The sequence below is a fragment of the Schistocerca nitens genome, chromosome 2 (assembly GCF_023898315.1).
Source record: "Schistocerca nitens isolate TAMUIC-IGC-003100 chromosome 2, iqSchNite1.1, whole genome shotgun sequence".
NCBI classification, from domain to species: Eukaryota; Metazoa; Arthropoda; class Insecta; order Orthoptera; family Acrididae; genus Schistocerca; species Schistocerca nitens.
The window spans coordinates 602,214,703-602,227,693 of record NC_064615.1 but is presented as its reverse complement, the minus strand read 5'-3'; the positions used below and the strand labels follow the sequence as shown (position 1 = coordinate 602,227,693).

At 43.8% G+C, this 12,991-nt stretch overlaps 1 protein-coding gene across 1 annotated transcript in view; it reads right to left on the bottom strand.

The window, feature by feature from the left end:
* LOC126236683 (protein takeout-like) overlaps positions 1–12,991 on the bottom strand; it is a 175,397-nt gene that overhangs the window by 58,968 nt on the left and 103,438 nt on the right. The gene's annotated exons all lie outside the window — the stretch shown is intronic.

Genomic DNA, 12,991 nt, shown 5'->3' with positions numbered 1-12,991 from the left:
TAGAGACGGAGCGCAAGCTCGGGTGAGAGAAGGATGAGGAAGGAAATCGGCCGTGCCCTTTCAAAGGAACCATCCCGGCATTTGCCTGAAGCGATTTAGGGAAATCACGGAAAACCTAAATCAGGATGGCCGGAGACGGGATTGAACCGTCGTCCTCCCGAATGCGAGTCCAGTGTGCTAACTACTGGGCCACCTCGCTCGGTCGGCGCTGCCATAGGTGAAACGGATATCAACTGCGTTTTTTTTTTTTAATAGGAACCCCCATTTTCATTACATATTCGTGTAGTGCGTAAAGAAATATGAATGTTTTAGTTGGATCACTTTATTCGTTTTGTGATAGATGGCGCTGTAATAGTCACAAACGTATAAGTACGTGGTATCACGTAACATTCCGCCAGTGCGGACGGTATTTGCTTCGCGATACATTACCCGTGTTAAAATAAACAGTTTACCAATTGCGGAAAAGGTCGATATCGTGTTGATTTATGGCTATTGTGATCAAAATGCCCAACGGGCGTGTGTTATGTATGCTGCTCGGTATCCTGGACGACATAATCCAAGAGTCCGGACCGTTCGCCGGATAGTTACGTTATTTAAGGAAACAGCAAGTGTTCAGCCACATGTGAAACGTCAACCACGACCGGCAACAAATGATGTTGTCCAAGTAGGTGTTTTAGCTGTTGTCGCGGCTAATCCGCACATCAGTACCAGACAAATTTCGCGGGAATCTCAAAAACGTCGGTGTTGAGAACGCTACATCAACATCGGTTGCACCCGTACCATATGTCTATGCACCAGGAATTGCACGGCGACGACTTTGAACGTCGTGTACGGTTCTGTCACTCGGCACAAGAGAAATTACGGGACAATGACAAATTTTTTGCACGCATTCTATTTAGCGACGAAGCGGCATTCACCAACAGCGGTAACGTAAACCGGCATAATATGCACTACTGGGCAACGGAAAATCCACGATGGCTGCGACAAGTGGAACATCAGCGACCTTGGCGGGTTAATGTATGGTGCGGCATTATAGGAGGAAGGATAATTGGCCCCCATTTTATCGATGGCAATCTAAATGGTGCAATGTATGTTGATTTCAAAAATGGTTCAAATGGCTCTGAGCACTATGGGACTCAACATCTTAGGTCATAAGTCCCCTAGAACTTAGAACTACTTAAACCTAACTAACCTAAGGACATATCACACACCCATGCCCGAGGCAGGATTCGAACCTGCGACCGTAGCAGTCCCGCGGTTCCGGACTGCAGCGCCAGAACCGCTAGACCACCGCGGCCGGCTATGCTGGTTTCCTACGTAATGTTCTACCGATGTTACTACAAGATGTTTCACTGCATGACAGAATGGCGATGTACTTCCAACATGATGGATGTCCGGCACATAGCTCGCGTGCGGTTGAAGCGGTATTGAATAGCATATTCCATGACAGGTGGATTGGTCGTCGAAGCACCATACCATAGCCCGCACGTTCACCGGATCTGACGTCCCCGGATTTCTTTCTGTGGGGAAAGTTGAAGCATATTTTTGCTATCGTGATCTACCAACATATTGTCAATGCATGTGCGAACATTACGGAAGGCGAACTACTCGCTGTTAAGAGGAATGTCGTTACAGGTGTTGCCAAATGCATTGAGGTTGACGGACATCATTTTAAGCATTTATTGCATTAATGTGGTATTTACAGGTAAACACGCTGTAACAGCATGCCTTCTCAGAAATGATAAGTTCACAAAGGTACATGTATCACATTGGAACAACCGAAATAAAATGTTCAAACGTACCTAAGGTCTGTATTTTAATTTTAAAAACCTACCTGTTACCAACTGTTACTCTAAAATTGTGAGCCATATGTTAGTTACTATTACAGAGCCATCTATCACAAAGCGAAAAAAGTGGTCCAACTAAAACATTCACATTTCTTTCCGTACTACACGAATATGTAATAAAAAAAATGGGGGTTCCTATTTTAAAAAACGCAGTTGATATCCGTTTGACCTATGGCAGCGCCATCTAGCGGGCCAACCATACCGCCATCTGGTTTCCCCTTCAAGCTAGACAAGTTTCGTTCTTTGTAGGTTTTTCGTTTGACGCTTATTTCGTGAGATATTTGGTCCGGTCACGATCAATGGAACACCGTGTATAGTACACCGGAATTTTTCTTGTTTGAAGACTGTGTGTACTGGCAAAGTTTAGAGGCTGCCGGAAATAGTAGAGAGCTCTTAGGTTAATACGTTGGTAACTGTTCTTGGTAAACTGAATTTTATAAATTGCATCTCCTTTGGTTAACTAACTGTAAATAGTCACATGAGAACTTAAGCTGTTCATCTTCTGCCTGAGCTTTGGTTAAATTGTTATCAAGCGCTCTCATAAGCACTTCTGATAGACTGATTTAACTTGTGGAAAATTAATGTCAAGTGTCCTCTGGAATTGTTAGTTTATAGTGTTAATGAACTGTTTTCATTAAAGTAGCCGACGCGCTAAAACTTTAGGGAATAACTGATAGTTATGTGATCTGATTCTTAATAGCCAGTAGTGGTTAAGTGCGCTCCGCACACTGAGTTGTTTGCTTCTGGTGTTGTCAGTGTTTTTTAATTCCAGATTGAAGAATTGAAATGCAACTTTGTTCAGTGGAGGTTCTTTTAGAAAATTGTTTTAATACTGTTCAGTTTTTTGGATATTGCCTTTACATAAGTAAGTGAATGTGGGAAAACAAAACTAAAGGATTTCAGTGTAAGATGAGACTGATTAACTAATGATTGTTGGATTTTAAATAAGGGAAGAGACGAACACTTGCCTTTAACAAAATAAATGAAATGGTAGGGCACGGCATTAATTGTTCAGCTAATGTATAAAAAGATTGTTGGGCAACTGAAAATTAATAAACTTTTGTTGCTAATGAAATCACAAGACATGCCGAAGTGTCAAACATTCTTGATAGCAGAACTGAACCACAACCATATTCTTGTCTTCATTTCATTGTTTCTTTCAAAGATTCAGCGACGTGCTATTTCTCTATGCAATGGGACGACGAGATACGAGATGATTTATAGAAGACATCAGGTTAGTGCTGACCCTCCGGTACCTGTTGAGAGTTCCAGTTGTGGTTACGCAAATGGTTGGTGTGTGGTGAAAACTGACGCCTGCTGCAGGCTACATCGAAGAACCACCTGCCTGTACCACTGCAGTTACTACCGTTGTGGTGCTTCTTGAGATGACTCTGAACTGTGCAAAATGCATCCCAAAAATCATTTAACCCATTCTGCTGTACACACAACAACGTCAGGCAATCTCTATGTATATAGTTTTCTTATTACCCAACACACTCTTCTAGACAGAAGTTCAATAACTCCCATTGCAGCACAATACACGGATCACACTTACACATATTAATATGCGAGAAACATCGATGATGTCTCTGCGTGCCATTGTAGGACTGCACTGAAGCTGAAGGAGGCTATGTACAATACTGGTAAAGTAACATTGCTCGAGCCAGGAACGTGGAGCAGAGACAAAGAATGAGTGTGATCCAATCATCACCTTAGAAGACCTCCTGAGGAATGGTCACTGTTTTTATATATAGCACCTAGACTTGTTTACTAAAGTCTCTTGCGAAGTTACGGTTAATTTCCATTGCGCAACGTATCGCTATGTTACACGCAGGAAGTTTCCATAGTTGCTGCCAGACAGGAATTGGCTCAGTTTATACGGGTGAGCATTAGCTCAGTAGGATCCTGCCGGACAGCCAAGTGGACGATTTACCGGAGCACTCAAGGAGAACGAGTAGCGTAACAATAAAATTTTACTGCAGAGAAACAAGTTGCTCGCCTGCGCTGGATATATGTACTCATTTCTTGTGACAAAAGAACAATACCCAACTGGGAACGGAAAATGGTGTCATAGAAAAGTCCATATTGAATATTGTGTAGGTAGTCAACAAAATTTCAAAGGGATTGTTATAGCTCTGTATATCGTACTTTCACTGTCGTAAATCCACATTAAGATCTAGCGCAATACAAAATGATACTAAATTGAAACTTACGAAACAATTGTGAACTTGGAAATGAAATGGTCATTGTGTTGCTCTCTAGGAACTGAGCTATAATGAACAATAAACTCAATAAATAAATGCCTTATGTTTCAGCTGCCTTATTAGTCTCTAGCAGTTTCGGTGATGACAGTATTACCACAGTCATAAGTGGATGGGGAAGGATGTGATACCTCTTATGAAACTCGATGTTCTCACGAACCCAGTATAGATTCTACGTTTCCCACCTGATTTATACTGACGCTTACAGTACTTCAATAACTCGATTTGTAACTAGGACTAAACAGTAGTGTGTCTCTCTAAGCCCTCTCCACAGTAATATGCTATAGGATCAAATATATGCTATAGGACCAAAGATATCAACAGCTTCGCTGGCGTTATTCCTATTTTCTGAAAGCCCATGAAGAAAAATCATCTCACTCAATCTAACATTCCTCAAATAAGACACTGGTCTGTTCTAAATTTGACTTGGAAGTAAAAATAAGTATTATCATAAGACGACTACAAAATCAAGATGGCATTATCAATCAGTTTATCCAGGCGGGCGCTATAGTTGCTAGTCCTACACTCCCATGCGTTTGTTTGATGTGGGTGTGGTCCCCCGCGTTTGGCCAGACAGACACATATTTACATTCCTATAATTATTTGGTGGCACCTGAAGATTAAACTTTAAGCTTCCGAACCGGTCGTGGAATAAATTAAGAGAATTACTGGCAACTGAAGCGGATTTTTATTCTATATTCTCTTTAACACGAAAATAGCAAGAGCGAAGTATCAAGAACACGACAAACCCAAGAATGTAATTTTGTTTACTGAAGTTGTTATGCAGTATACGCAAATGAGATTCCATAATTTTCGACTTCTAAGCAGAACGCAGACGACCTGACAGGTTGGAGGCTGCAGTGTTCTTCCACTCGTACTGGTTTCTCGAGCTGTTCGGGTTCTGGTTTATACTGTTTGGGTCGAACTGTTACTGTTTGTCTACTTCCACGTATAATGTAACCGGCTGAAGGCATCTGGAGTAGTAGACAGGTCCAGTTTCCGCACGACTATACTGCTCTTTATCTCTTACGGTCTCCTTTGCTCTCCGTTTTGGGGTAGTTATCGTGAGTTCCTGAACCGTAATTAGGTGGTTCGTAGGCTGTTCACTGAAACTGTTTGTCACAGGGGACAACAGGTACAGCTGGTCTTGCGGCAAGATTAATTTGTTGCTATTGGAATAATGAATATGCTTTACATATTTATATTTCTGTACTGGTTTAAGAAGGTTTTTCCCTTTTGTTTCATGCACGAAAGGATTTTGAGCTAATAGTGATCAAGCCTTACCTCCGTTCATAGTGGATATTACTAGACTCATTGCAGTATTTGCTGTTCGCGCATAGCACAGTCTATCAATAACTACTTGATACGCCCTGCTAAACTCGCAGAACAGGACAGGTAGTTGGAATTGTGGAAAGGGGCCAAAATGAGTGGCTGTCAGTTACACTCGAACACATAACTTTATTTCTTTGACCAAACATTACATTACAAATTCTTGAACTTAGTTATCGGCGGAATACGCCACACTGTCTTATGCCTTAAGGGCACAACCACTTTAATTAAAAAAGACGGCTAAAAGTCATTAACTCAAAATTCAGATGCCAAGAAGAATATTTAGAAAGCAGAAGGGTAAGTTCTATAATTTGGCTGAAGGACCAAAAATCTAACACTTGAAAAGCAACAACCTTAATTTAAAGACCGCTGAAGGCCGATCGTTTAAGAGTCAAGGTAAAATTAAATAAAAAAACACAAGGCGGAAGGCCTTATCTTGAATTAGGCTGAAGGCCCCAAAGAGTCTGATGCTCGAAAGGCAAAGATCCTTAATTTAAAAATGGCTGAAGGCCCCATGACTTAAAACTCAAGGTAAAATAAACTTATACAACAAAGCCTTATCTTAAATTAGGCTAATGGCCCCAAACAATCTAACACTTGACAAGCAAGGAACTTTAATTTTAAAACGGCTGAAGACTTAAAACACAACTAAAATAATTTTTATTAGGCAGAAGCCCCAAGGTTTTATCTTTAAACAATATATTAATCAAGCTGAAGGCCCAAACAATCTAACACCTGACAAGCAGAAACTTTTAATTTTAAAACGGCTGAGGGCCCATGACTCAAAACACAACTAAAACAATTTTTAGTAGGCAGAAGGCCCAAGGCTTTATCTTTAAAAAGATATTTTAATCAGACTGAAGGCCTAAAAAATCTAATACTTGAAAAGCAAGGAACTTTAATTTTAAAGTAGCTGAAGGCCCATGACTTAAAACACCACTAAAAACAATTCAACTTTAATTCAAAACCATCGGCTACGAGACATACAAATACACACAACAGAAAATAAGAAAAGGCAGTGCAGCTAACGGCCCTCAGAAGTTTCGGGGGTCGGCCAGCACTTGAAATACTAACATTCACTTAAGTGAGACAGGCAGTCGGCCCAACCATTCTCGATCCGACAACAACCCAACCGACAGGCAGTCAACGGACCCACCGACAAGGTAACTCGGGTTCCACTCGACCAGGACACAACCGGGAGTTCAATGCAAACGTAAAAGGCATGGACGCCCACAACCAAGCATACATAAAGCTGTCGAACTACACACCGTGCTGGACAGCGACAACACGGTGAGGAAGGGACACTGTCTTAATTTACGTCAACGGCCAGGGCAGGTAACCGGAACGTTAACGGTCACAAGGCAGAAAATTCCGCTGGTGCAATTCAATTGCAAATAACCAAATACAGTTAGACTCCACCGGATGGTGGCTAAACCTTCGCCAACTCAAACACACACGTTGTTGCTCACGGGAATGTTCCAACAGCCAACAACGAGAACCAAATGGCACCATGTGAACAGTCTTGACTTGCTGGTAAATTAAATCCAAATTCAACTTCCGTGTCCAGGGTCAGTGAGCCACGGACCTCGTAGCAATGGGAACAGCCCCACACACCCCGACACTGTGTAGAGACCGCCAACGGGCCCGGCCATACCACGCCCCGCAGAGTTATCCTCGCTGCTCGACGCCAACCGACCGACTGTCACACATCAGCACGGAGACAGCACTAAAATAACTGAGCAGTCGACATCACAAGCTACACACAGTTTCACGAACACTTGCACGAAGGACTAGACAATACTAATGGCAGCGACTGTGCAATAAAAAGGACGAATAACGAGTCGGCACATGCAGGCAACCCATAAGCGATCGCAGCCAACATACACGTCGTCCGACAAGACGACCGACCGACGACCAACCAACGTTGTCTGCACTTAAATGATATGTATCGGCAACTGTCGGGTGAGTCATGGCTGTCCGCCGGCCGCGGTGGTCTAGCGATTCTAGGCGCTGCAGTTCGGAACCGCGGGACTGCTACGGTCGCAGGTTCGAATCCGGCCTCGGGCATGGATGTGTGTGATGTCCTTAGGTTAGTTAGGTTTAAGTAGTTCTAAGTTCTAGGGGACTGATGACCTAAGATGTTAAGTCCCATAGTGCTCAGAGCCAGCCATTCATGGCTGTCCGGACCTCACTGCAGATGCACCCCAACTGAACTTCTGCCGCATCCTAAATCAAACACTGCCAGGTCCGAACTGCACTGCTAGTGCCTCCCATCTTACTGGCAGATCCGAAGGAACTCCGAACACACGACAACCGGGAAGTAATAGCAGTCAGCAAAGATAATACGCAGAACAGGGAATCAGCGATCATAAAGCGGTTGCTGCATCGATGATTTCAGCTATAAATAGAAATATTAAAGAAGTTAGAAAGATTTTTCTGTTTAGCAAAAGTGACAAAAACAGATTTCAGGGCACTTGACGGCTCAACACAAAAGTTTTGTCTCAAGTACAGATTGTGTTGAGGATCAGTGGACAAAGTTCAAAACCATCGTACAATATGCATTAGATGAGTATGTGCTAAGCAAGATCGTAGGAGATGGAAAGGAGCCACCGTGGTACAACAACCGAGTTAGAAAACTGCTACGGAAGCAAAGGGAACTTCACAGCAAACATAAACATAGCCAAAGCCTTGCAGACAAACAAAAATTACGCGAAGTGAAATGCAGCGTGAGGAGGGCTATGCGAGAGGCGTTCAATGAATTCGAAAGTAAAGTTCTATGTACTGACTTGGCAGAAAATCCTAAGAAATTTTGGTCTTATGTCAAAGCGGTTGGTGGATCAAAACAAAATGTCCAGACACTCTGTGACCAAAATGGTACTGAAACAGAGGATGACAGACTAAAGGCCGAAATACTAAATGCCTTTTTCCAAAGCTGTTTCACAGAGGAAGACTGCACTGTAGTTCCTTCTCTAGATTGCCGCACAGATGACAAAATGGTAGATATCGAAATAGATGACAGAGGGATAGAAAAAAAATTAAAATCGCTCAAAAGAGGAAAGGCCCCTGGACCTGATGGGATACCAGTTCGATTTTACACAGAGTACGCGAAGGAACTTGCCCCCTTCTTGCAGCGGTGTACCGTAGGTCTCTAGAAGAGCGTAGCGTTCCAAAGGATTGGAAAAGAGCACAGGTCATCCCCGTTTTCAAGAAGGGACATCGAACAGATGTGCAGGACTATAGACCTATACCTCTAACGTCGATCAGCTGTAGGATTTTGCAACACGTATTATGTTCGAGTATAATGACTTTTCTGGAGACTAGAAATCTACTCTGTAGGAATCAGCATGGGTTTCGAAAAAGACAATCGTCTGAAACCCAGCTCACGCTATTCGTCCACGAGACTCAGAGGGCCATAGACACGGGTTCCCAGGTAGATGCCGTGTTTCTTGACTTCAGCAAGGCGTTCGATACAGTTCCCCACAGTCGTTTAATGAAGAAAGTAAGAGCATATGGACTATCAGACCAATTGTGTGATTGGATTGAAGAGTTCCTAGATAACAGAACGCAGCATGTCATTCTCAATGGAGAGAAGTCTTCCGAAGTAAGAGCGACTTCAGGTGTGCCGCAGGGGAGTGTCGTAGGACCGTTGCTATTCACATTATATATAAATGACCTTGTGGATAACATTGGAAGTTCACTGAGGCTTTTTGCGGATGATGTAGTATATCGAGAGGTTGTAACAATGGAAAATTGTACTGAAATGCAGGAGGATCTGCAACGAATTGACGCATGGTGCAGGGAATGGCAATTGAATCTCAATGTAGACAAGTGTAATGTCCTGCGAATACATAGAAAGAAAGATCATTTATCATTTAGCTAAAGTATAGCAGGTCATCAATTGGAAGCACTTAATTCCATAAATTATCTGGGAGTAGAAATTAGGAGTGATTTAAAATGGAATGACCATATAAAGTTGATCGTCGGTAAAGCAGATGCCAGACTGTGATTCATTGGAAGAATCCTAAGGAAATGCAATCCGAAAACGAAGGAAGTAGGTGACAGTACACTTGTTCGCCCACTGCTTGAATACTGTTCACCAGTGTGGAATCCGTACCACATAGGGTTGATAGAAGAGATAGAGAAGATCCAACGGAGAGCAGCGCGCTTCGTTACAGGATCATTTAGTAATTGCGAAAGCGTTACGGAGATGAAAGATAAACTCCAGTGGAAGACTCTGCAAGAGAGACGGTCAGTAGCTCGGTACGGGATTTTTTTGACGTTTCGAGAACATACCTTCACCGAGGAGTCAAGAAGTATATTCCTCCCTCCTACGTATATCTCGCGAAGAGACCATGAGGATAAAATCAGGTAGAGTAGAGCCCACACAGAGGCATGCCGACAATCTTTCTTTCCATGAACAATACGAGACTAGAATAGAAGGGAGAACCGATAGAGGTACTCAAAGTACCCTCTGCCACACACCGTCAGGTGGCTTGCGGAGAATGGATGTAGATGTAGATGTAGATGTAGATGTAGATAAGCGCCGCTGCTGCCGCTCACTGGCAGGAAAGATGGCAACTCAGTGACACCAGTAATTGGAATTAACATCAGGAGGTGGTAATACAGTAAAAACAGGATGTCGAATGAGATACGGCATGAGCGCGAGCCACGCACGGCTCACTACTAACCGCCTGCATTAATAGAATTGTGGACTGCCCCATTCAACTGCTGTCCGCTGTAGTGTACAGTGAGACATCATGACCTCACGTTGCCTAATCACTAGAGCCCTAGTCTATTTGCAACCCATTATATAATAATAGTGTATACGAAACGATGAGACGAACTTCGAGGGACTGTAAACGGTGTGTTGAGTACATATGGAACATAGGATGCCTTGTCCAGACGTGACAGTACGCTGACGGATCCTAGGCGGAACGTTTTCAATGTTATTTGCTATTCAGTGATAGTGACTGATTGCCTCGATCGCCAGTGGAGAAGATGGCGCTAACTGCTGTGTAGAAAGATCTTGTCTCGTATGTTTGCTATGCGCTGTTGCCTTGGTGTATGACGGTATAGGACACGGGTTTCTGTCCGCAGGTTTTTTTTCTCCTGAAAGCCCCTGAAATCGCCACTGTTTTTCGATACAGGAGAAAAATAAAATTCAGATGGGGACCCTTATCTGAAATCGTCATCCACCATAAAATCCGTATTAATAGGAGAATAGGCCTGTCTAATCAGAAGCTAGCTCCATGTTTTCCAGTGGTGATTGTGGGAATCAGTCGCGATCACTGAATAACAAACAACGATGCGAGACGTACCGCCTACGGTCTGTCAGCGTGCAGAGTCACGTTTGCTGCCGAAGAGTTGGCTTAGCGGCAGTTGCGGACACTTATCACTCCTATGTTCTGTAGCGCCGTTAAATGATGTTTACGCTCACGGGTTCCTGTTCTCGTCTTGTTTCTCAAGAACCCTCTACAGCCCCTCGAACTTCGTCGCACCATTTCGACAACTTGTACATTAGCTGGAAATTTTTTAGTGTGCGAGGCGTACTCTCATTCTAATGCGCATTATTTATTTTTTCGTTCCATCCGTATATGCAGCGCAGGGAAACGATTTCTTGAATGTTTTCGTACGCTCTATTATGTAATTTTTTCTTCGGGATCTCATCGGGAGCGATATGTTAAGGTCTGCAGTATATTCCCAGATTCCTCACTCCATACTCAGTGGTTCTTGAGTTTTTGCAGGCAAGCTGCTGCCGAATAGTAGACGTCTTTCTTCAAGCGTCATCCATTTCAGACTTTTCAACTTTTCCGCAAGTCAAACAGGTCTCAACATTCGTGCTGCCATTCTTTGTGTACGTTCAATATCCTCTCTTACTCTTGTTCGATATGAGTATTATACACTTCAGCAAAACCTAGGATGGATAACCCCTGATAGCTAACGCCCCCGCTTCATGGATTAACGACGCGGGCTGATCATGCGGTCTGCCTGGAAGTGGTTTAAGGCAGTGTCCCGCGTTATCTGGGCAAATACTGGACTGGTGCCCACCGTCCAGCCTCAGATACTCACTACGAAAACACTTAGAGAACGTTATCACCCTTGACCATGTGGGTGTAGACCAGATGCCGACAGGTGGAGCATACAGATTCATTCCCGCGATGAAATGATGCAAGCATTGCTGGCGTCAGGAAGAGAATCCGGCCACCAAATGCCACAAACACTGTCACAGCCTACATATAAAGGTGCAGACCACTAAGAGAAACGGGAAATGCAAGAAGAGAAAGGAGGAACATCGTGGGAGAGTTTTGTAAACGAACTTTCTTTGTAGGCTGCATTTTTCCAGTATACTACCAATGAATCGAAGTCTGTCGCAGGTTTTATCTGCAACTTAGCCTATGTAATCATTCTATTTCATATCACAAAAATTTTTACACCTAGATATTTATATCAGTTGGGTGGCTCCAATTCTAATTCACGGTCCAGTCACATTATGTGAGCACAGCTTACGTTCGACATCAACGTGCAATAATCACTCACAGACAGCAGGTGGCAGCAATAGTAGTGGAGGGCATATAAAGCGTGCTGGGGTGACGCTGGAAACAGTGCAGTCGTTGTCGTATCACGGAAATTGAGCAATTCCACAAAGACATAATCATTTGTTTTCAAGCAAAGGGTGGAAGTTTACGAAACGGCAAAGTTTGCAAATTGTTCGTGTGCCGCTGTGGTAGAAATAAACCTTTAATGGAAAAATGGTGCTATCAAAAACTGCGCCGAGGCATCTATGATGCACCACGGTCCATAGATGACGGGGGGAACGACGGCTGCGGAGATGTGTACGGGCGAATAGACGTACAGCTTTTGATCAACCAGTCGCCCAGAAGAACCAAGAGGCTGCCAACAGCGTCTCCTCAGCGGTCGTTGAGCGAACGTTGCTGCATAAGGGCCTCCACAGCAGCCGCCTTGTTCATCCACCCACCGCGCTGACTGCTGTTCACTGGCGAAGAACCCTGGAATTTGCACGCCAGTACCGTAACGGGACGACGACTGAGTGGCGACAGGTGGCCTTTTCATATGAATACTGTTTGATGCTCCATCGGACTGAAAGTAAACACCTTGCAACAATCGTCGGAAGGGTTCAGGAAAAAGGAGGGAGCATTAGAGTCTGGGGAATGTTTTTGTGGCATTCACTGGATGATATTGTCATTCTGGATGGCCCAACGGATCAACACACGTATGCATCTATCCTTGGGAATCATGTGCACCCCTACATGCAGTTTGTTTTTTCTCGCCATCTACCAGCAGGACAGTGCAACGTGTCGCACAGCTCGCAGTGTACGTGCTTGGTTCGAAGAGCACCAGGGTGAGTTTTCCGTACTCCACTCGCCACCAAACTCCCCGGATTTAAAACCAATCAAGAATCTGCGACATCATTCCGATCAGGCTATTCTCGACATGGCTCTTCAACCGAGAATTCTAGCGCAGCTGGCCACGATACTACTATCATCATGGCTCGCCAACTCTGTCATTACCTTCCAAAACCTCATTGACTCTCTT